Here is a 6551-nt window from a genome sequence, read left to right on the forward strand (position 1 = left end):
GGGGGCGGTGCGGGGCTGCGCGGCTCGGACCCCTCGGCAAAACCCCTCTTTTATTTTTTTGGAAAGCTCTGCCTGTTCGATCCTCTCTCCGAGCGAGCCCTGGCTTTGCGGCATTTATTTGAAGCATTTGATTCTAATTATCCGCGGAATCCAGCCTTCTAATTGCGAGTTGGAGGGAAAAAAAGAAAGAAAGAAAGCAAAAGCAACTCTCCAAATTCCAGTTTTATCCGCTGCTTCCCCACCGCCCCCCCCGGAAAAAGAGGGTCAAATACAAGATTTAGAGGGAAAAAAAATTAGAAATTGTGTGAGTGCCTCGCGCATTTCAGTATTTAAAAAGTAACAAGAACGCAGCGGTTCTGAGAGCATTTTGTTTAATTACTGCAATGTATAATCACACTGAAATAAAGCATACATGTTGAATTTAAATGTAACACTGTTTAAGTGTGCCTGAATGTCCGTATGCCTTCCACATGAAAATTAATATATTCTGTTAAAGTGCAAAGCAGGCTTTTATTTTATTTAAAAATTATCTCATTTCCTTATTAGTAATTTCTCAGGATTTCAGCTTGCAGAGTCACCAAGTAAGTTACCTTTGGGCAAAGCTGTTTGTTTTTTTTTTTTTTAATGTAATTTTACAACACGTCTTTAAAAAAAAATACTGTCTTTAAGGCTGAAGGTGTGCTCTATGTGTTGAACTTGCAAGTGAGGAATAATTAAACTTTTCTTCTAGGGCCCAATCCAAAGCTTAATGAGATTGTGGAAGAGTTTCTGTTTCCCTGGGATTCGGACCGGTGGCTTTGCAGTGCAGTTGGACACTTGACAGAACTTTTTTTTTTCCTCACCTGACAAATAATTAACATACATTTCTATGGTGCCTTTCTCTTTCGGTTCTCGATAGCTCTTTAGTAAGTTTACCTTACTGAAATTCTGTGAGTCAGGTAAATTGTATTTCATCCGTTTTAGAGGTGGCTGAGTCAATGCAATAATCACTATTTTTAGTCCATTTTTTCAAAGACAGCCTCTCCCGTGGAGTCCCTTCCTCGGAAGAGTGGAACCTCATGGCGTGGCTGAGGCTGGGCTGGGATTTGTGGGACGCCCAGAGCTTTGGGGCAAGCCCAAGGAGGTAGGAATGAAAACAAGAGCCCGCATTTTCTGATCCCTGCCTTCCACTGCAGCTCAGATTCCTGCAAAAGCAGCCCTCAAGGAAAAAAAAGGAATTGCAGACGATGGGTTTTTCCCCCCTTGCGTGCTGCTGCCTTTCGTGGCTCTCCAGCTCTGCCCGAGGCAGGGAATTGCATTTCCCAGCCCACACACTTCAATTCCTCTTTGTCCACTGCAGGTAGAAGGAGGAGGACAACTTTCAGTAGTTGCTTCCTCTTACTCCAGAGATGGGCGCAGGAAGAGGTAGTGCCTGGAACCAAGAGCAAGGGACGTGTCCTGCTTCACGTCTGGTTTTGTGATCTCGCACAAATCATTTCATGTCTCTGAGCATCAGTTCTCAGCCGAGCTGGCGGAGGGAGCAGCATTGCCCTGCCTCGCACACCGATCCGAGCTGGGCAAAGGCGCCAGAAGCTGAGATGACACAGGGAGAAGAGGGAGCTGGAGCACCTGGGAAATGTCAGTAGCTCCGGTTTCCTCAGAAGTTCACTCATTCGTGGAATGGAATGAGATCATGCTGGGACAACAAGTGGGTTCGAGTGGTGTCATTTGTCTTACGGGGTCTCATGGTTAAATTTTATATGACAAAGTACCAGTGATGTTTTCACAGGGATGGGCAAATGACGGAGCTGCTGCGCAGGTCTTGTGGTGATCTCACATGGTATGTCATCTAGACCTGGCCTACTGCTTCTCTGTCTTGACCCAGCCCACTGCAGGGCAGGCTCTGACATCAGGATTTCCCAGAAAAGGGTGCAGGCCTGGGAGGGAAGAACTGAGATTCCCGTTGCCCAGTGGAGCCTTGAAGAGCGTACCCAAGCAGGGTACGTTTAGAGAGGATTTGGTGGAATTGAGCTGGCTGTTCCTGACAGAGCAGGCACAGCAGAGGTCCACCAGCTGCCTGTCAATATTGGTAATATTGCTTCATTTTCTTTAAAGTCTGATAACACCTCCAATAAGGTTCCTGGCCAGCTCACACCAGTGTTGCTTGGGATCAGGCATTAAATACAAGGTCTGCATGCTTGACTCCATCACATTGTCACTTGTCACCTGGGAACCCTCAGAATCCCCATGGGATGGAGGTGGCTTGCCCTCCTGTCCCGGTTCCTCTCTGCCATACCGATTCGTTGTGCAGGAATAAATGGGTGCGCGCACTGGCTTCAGAGCAGTCGGAGCCCCACTAGTGTCAGAGAGGAGAAATCTCATCTTCAGTAGAAGATGGAAGGCATTTTCAGGGCACGAGAGCATGTGGGAAGCACTGCACACGATGGGATGTGCTCTGCAAAGCACACACATACTGCACTCCCTCCCTGGCTGGGTGCTGGCCCAGCCCAAAGGTGGGCTCTATCGCTTAATCTGATCAAGTGGTAAAGTCATCATTTTTCAAAAATTGGCTACCTTTGAACTGTGAGCAGATTTTACATGGGAATTTCAAAAAGCAAATAGAAAGAGCCTTACGGGGGAAGAAAAAACAAACCCTGATCAGATAAGAGTAACCTACGTGTTGTGTTAAAATAAGACTCTGACATCTGCAGGATTAATGCTCTGCCCAGAGGATACAGCAGTTCAGTGGCAGCTCAGAGATTGCTGTGAAACAGTGTTCAATCCTTTTCAGCAAAGCTACTGATATCTGAACAGAAAAAAAAAAAAAAAGACCTATGCTAACTTTCAACTAATTTCATTTAAAATAGCAGCAGAAGAGCAAAAAAGCTTTGCTCTCGAGGTGAACTGTAGTGATGGGTCCAATCCTACACTGTGCGCTTGTGAAGGTTCCAGCATGTGACCAGTACCCACTCATGCAGTTTTAAGGCTAAATTTATATTGCTCGGCTGCTTGCAGATGAGTTTATGTCCAAAATTTGTCTTCTGTTCACATGAAATGAGCCTTGCTGCTCTGCACAATTCAGGAGTAAAAGGGACAGAAGCTTTTTGCAAATTTTAATTAACACTTGGGGTATTTAGTCCTCAGCATTTCCACAGCTCCCACCACTGTGCTTAGCTGTGCTCTCGAAATTGTTGCTTTCGCCTGCACAGCAGAAATGAAAAATTACTGTGTGCTGTCGTGAAAGTCACTGTGTGCTCTCACCACAGCAAGAATATGTTTTTATGGCACAGCCTCATCCAAAGCCCATCACTAGAGGTGTTTCCACGGATTGTGAAGCGCTGGGGACTCGAGGTTCCCACCGCTATGAGTGGATGCAAACTTGCACCCCTCGCGCAGCTGCTGCAGTCTGCTGAGAACAGGAGGAAAAGACAGAGGCTTAAATATTAGTTTAATATTAGTTTTTGCTGTGCTAATGGGGTGCTTAGCTCTGGCATCCCTCCGTTTTCTGGACAGGAATAGTTTGGCAGCTGCAGGGTGAACAATGGGGGAACATGTCCCCTGGTAGCTCTTTTCCAACAGATGAACGTTTACCTGGCGTTGGTACAAGAAACTGCACACCTGCACTGGGCAGGACTCCACTGACCTCTCTCTTGCTTGAAATGCAAGTGGAGGGGACTGCATGGGATTCCTCAGCCTTTTTCTATGTTTCATCAAGGCAGCAGATATCAGAGGAAAAGGACATTCATTTTTAGAAAGCTTTGACTTCAGCGTGAGTCAAAGGCAGTGAAGACTTCACAAAAATCTTTACGTGTTACATTGTGCCTGGTGTGGAATTTCTGCTCAAATAAAGCAAAACAAAATAGCCCTTACTAACAGGAGCTTTTATCATTATTAATTCTTTAATATCCCAGTGGAAAACATTAACTAGTGGCTTGTTCTGCCTTTTTATCTTGCAGTTTTCCCAGCCTGAAGTTGCACGCTGTGGTGCTCGCAGCTAAGGACCCGAAGGTGAAAGCAATTACAAACCCGAAAGGGACAGCCTTGTCTTTCGGTTTCAGAAAACGCATATGCGTAAAGACCAAAACCAGTGGAAAGGGAAATATATGTCAATGTGTTATTTCCATTCAAATATTCCAGGATACCAGCAACAAAACCAAATTTGCTCTTGCAGGATCAACAACACGCAGGTATGCGTTACCCATTAAAAGCCAGGTGAGACACTGGCAAAAGGTCTCTTCTTTCCTCCTGCACAGCAGAGACTGGATGGTGTCTTTTCAAAATAATGGAGAATCACACTATTAATTATGATTATTGTGATTATTAATTGTTTGTCCTGTGTTACTACTTAAGAATCCCTCTTCTGAATCAGCACCCCACCATTATAGATGCTGTACAAATACAGAAGGAAAAAAAGGTAATTCTTCCTCTGAAAATCTTTTTCAGCCTTAATCTTGCTAACCCTGGAGTTAAAGATCGGATTTCCACTGGGAAGGATCAGGGATTTTAATGGAAAAAATATTACCACTGGAGAAATCTTAGCTAGTAGAAGGAAGCTCCCAAATTCTTTGTGAGATCCCCACCTCCCATTTAGCAAACGCAGCTGAATGCTCAGTGGGATTGTGTATGACTGCATTATACATAATTGAATGTATGTTTTCTTTAGAGGAGTCCCCAAATGTTAATGCTGCTTTACAAAATAGTTATTTCTGCGCACATTCACTTTCTCTGTTTTATTTAAACCCAATTCCTGGCAGCCAGAGGGGCAAAAGACTAGACCTGAATGAACACAGAGTAATTTAGGGTGCCAGGGACAGCAGGGTTGAGGTGCTGGTGGGGACAGCTGCTGGGTGCTGTGACAGTAAATGCTTGTTTCTCTGTCACTTTTGCAGCTGTTTGGAACACAGCAAAATAGGGTCGGGCGGGGGGACGTGGCGGCGCGCATTTTGTTGAATGAAGATCGGCATCAATGATGCCTCAGCGCCTGCCTGCCGGCCTGACATTTATGAATCGCTTTCCCTTTGAGACTTTTAAGGCTCAGAGCCTCGCTCTTAAATATCTTGTTTGCGTTACTTGCTTGGGTTTTACATCGTTCTCTTTTCTGATACCTTACTTTCGAAAAGAGGGAATGTGAGCGAAAATCGCAACACGAAAATAAAAGCTGACAGTAAATAGATAAGGGAGCAGAAAACCCTACGCAGAGGATGGTCCACACAAAGCCGTGTACCAGCAGGAACTGCAGAACAGAGAGGAGGTCATTTGATGTTCTAATCTACCGTTTTATCATACTTTTTCCTTTACAGCTTGATCCATCTTCCAGTAAAGCTAAAGGAAAGGTTTCCATTGCCTTTTACTAGAGTTGGATTGGTCCTTTAGAGTAACAAGACTTTTCTGCCATTTAATAGGCTTAAAACTTTGCAGCTCATATTGTTGAAAGACGTTATTGACACATGATGTCCCCCGAGCTGGGGTCGGCTGAGTTTGGTGTTTATTCCTGCTACCGTCCCAACCTGCGCATCTGGCAGATCTCAGAGCGATCTTTGGCAATGAAAACCGACCCAGTTCAGTGTTCCCTTCCCAGGTCCAATTATTCCTTTCTTTTTTTTTTTTTTCCCTAAATCTTTAGCCTAAACCCTCTGCTTTTCCTCAGTAATTTCCTCAATTATCCAGTTTGTTTTACAGACATTTCCATTTAACGTGGAATTTGCCGTAAAAGTTTCATAAAGACCCCACAACGGAAAACCATTAGCTTACATCTATTTAAATTTATCCAGCCAAACCTCGTGGCTGATCGAAAGGGAGAGCGAAACTGCCGTATACCACAGGCCTTTAACAAATAGCTTATTTTTCTTCCCCTATACAATGCACCATTATGTAGGGGGGTGTTTGTTTTGTTTTTTTTTTTTTTCCTAAGGAGAACAATGCAACCAGCAGCGATGGGAAACTGGAAAAAAACAAAAGAGGCATTTAGAAAGGACCGGTTTACAGCCTGAAAAGCATTGAATAATGTTACACCTGATAACAGATACTTTTTCAGAGGCCGTCGGACGGTTTGGCACAGCGGTGTTTACCGAGGTGGGATACGCCACATGCGTCTCACCTCACCGATGACCGCTGAGGCCGCTTTATGAAAACTGTTTTGCTAAAAAAAAAAAACAAACCCAAACAACAACCAACCCAGTATTTATGAACTCGACACGGCGTCGAGCACTCGACAGACTCTCTGAAGCAGAAATCGCGGCAGCAGCGAATGATGAAAACCAGCGGAATTTAACCCGACGTTTTCCCTCAGGGACGGAGCCCGGCGGGGCGAGCTGAGGAGGCTGCAGAGGGCCTTGGCCTCCCTGGGCGGGGCTTGCACCCAACTCCTTCCCTTTATTTACCTTTATTTTTATTATTTTTGTTAACTTTGCCCTTTCTCACCGTTTTTCCAAGGTCGCTCCCTGGGGCCGGGTCGTACAAACGCCATATTTTTAATCTTTTTCCACAGAAACCGCCGCCCGGGCCTAACTGTGGTGCCAAGGCCCAGCCGGGGCAGCCTCCCCCGGGCTGCTGCCGCCGCGGGTCTGCGGCCT

This window comes from Charadrius vociferus, unplaced genomic scaffold, assembly GCF_000708025.1.
Source record: "Charadrius vociferus isolate BGI_N301 unplaced genomic scaffold, ASM70802v2 scaffold27, whole genome shotgun sequence".
NCBI lineage: Eukaryota > Metazoa > Chordata > Aves > Charadriiformes > Charadriidae > Charadrius > Charadrius vociferus.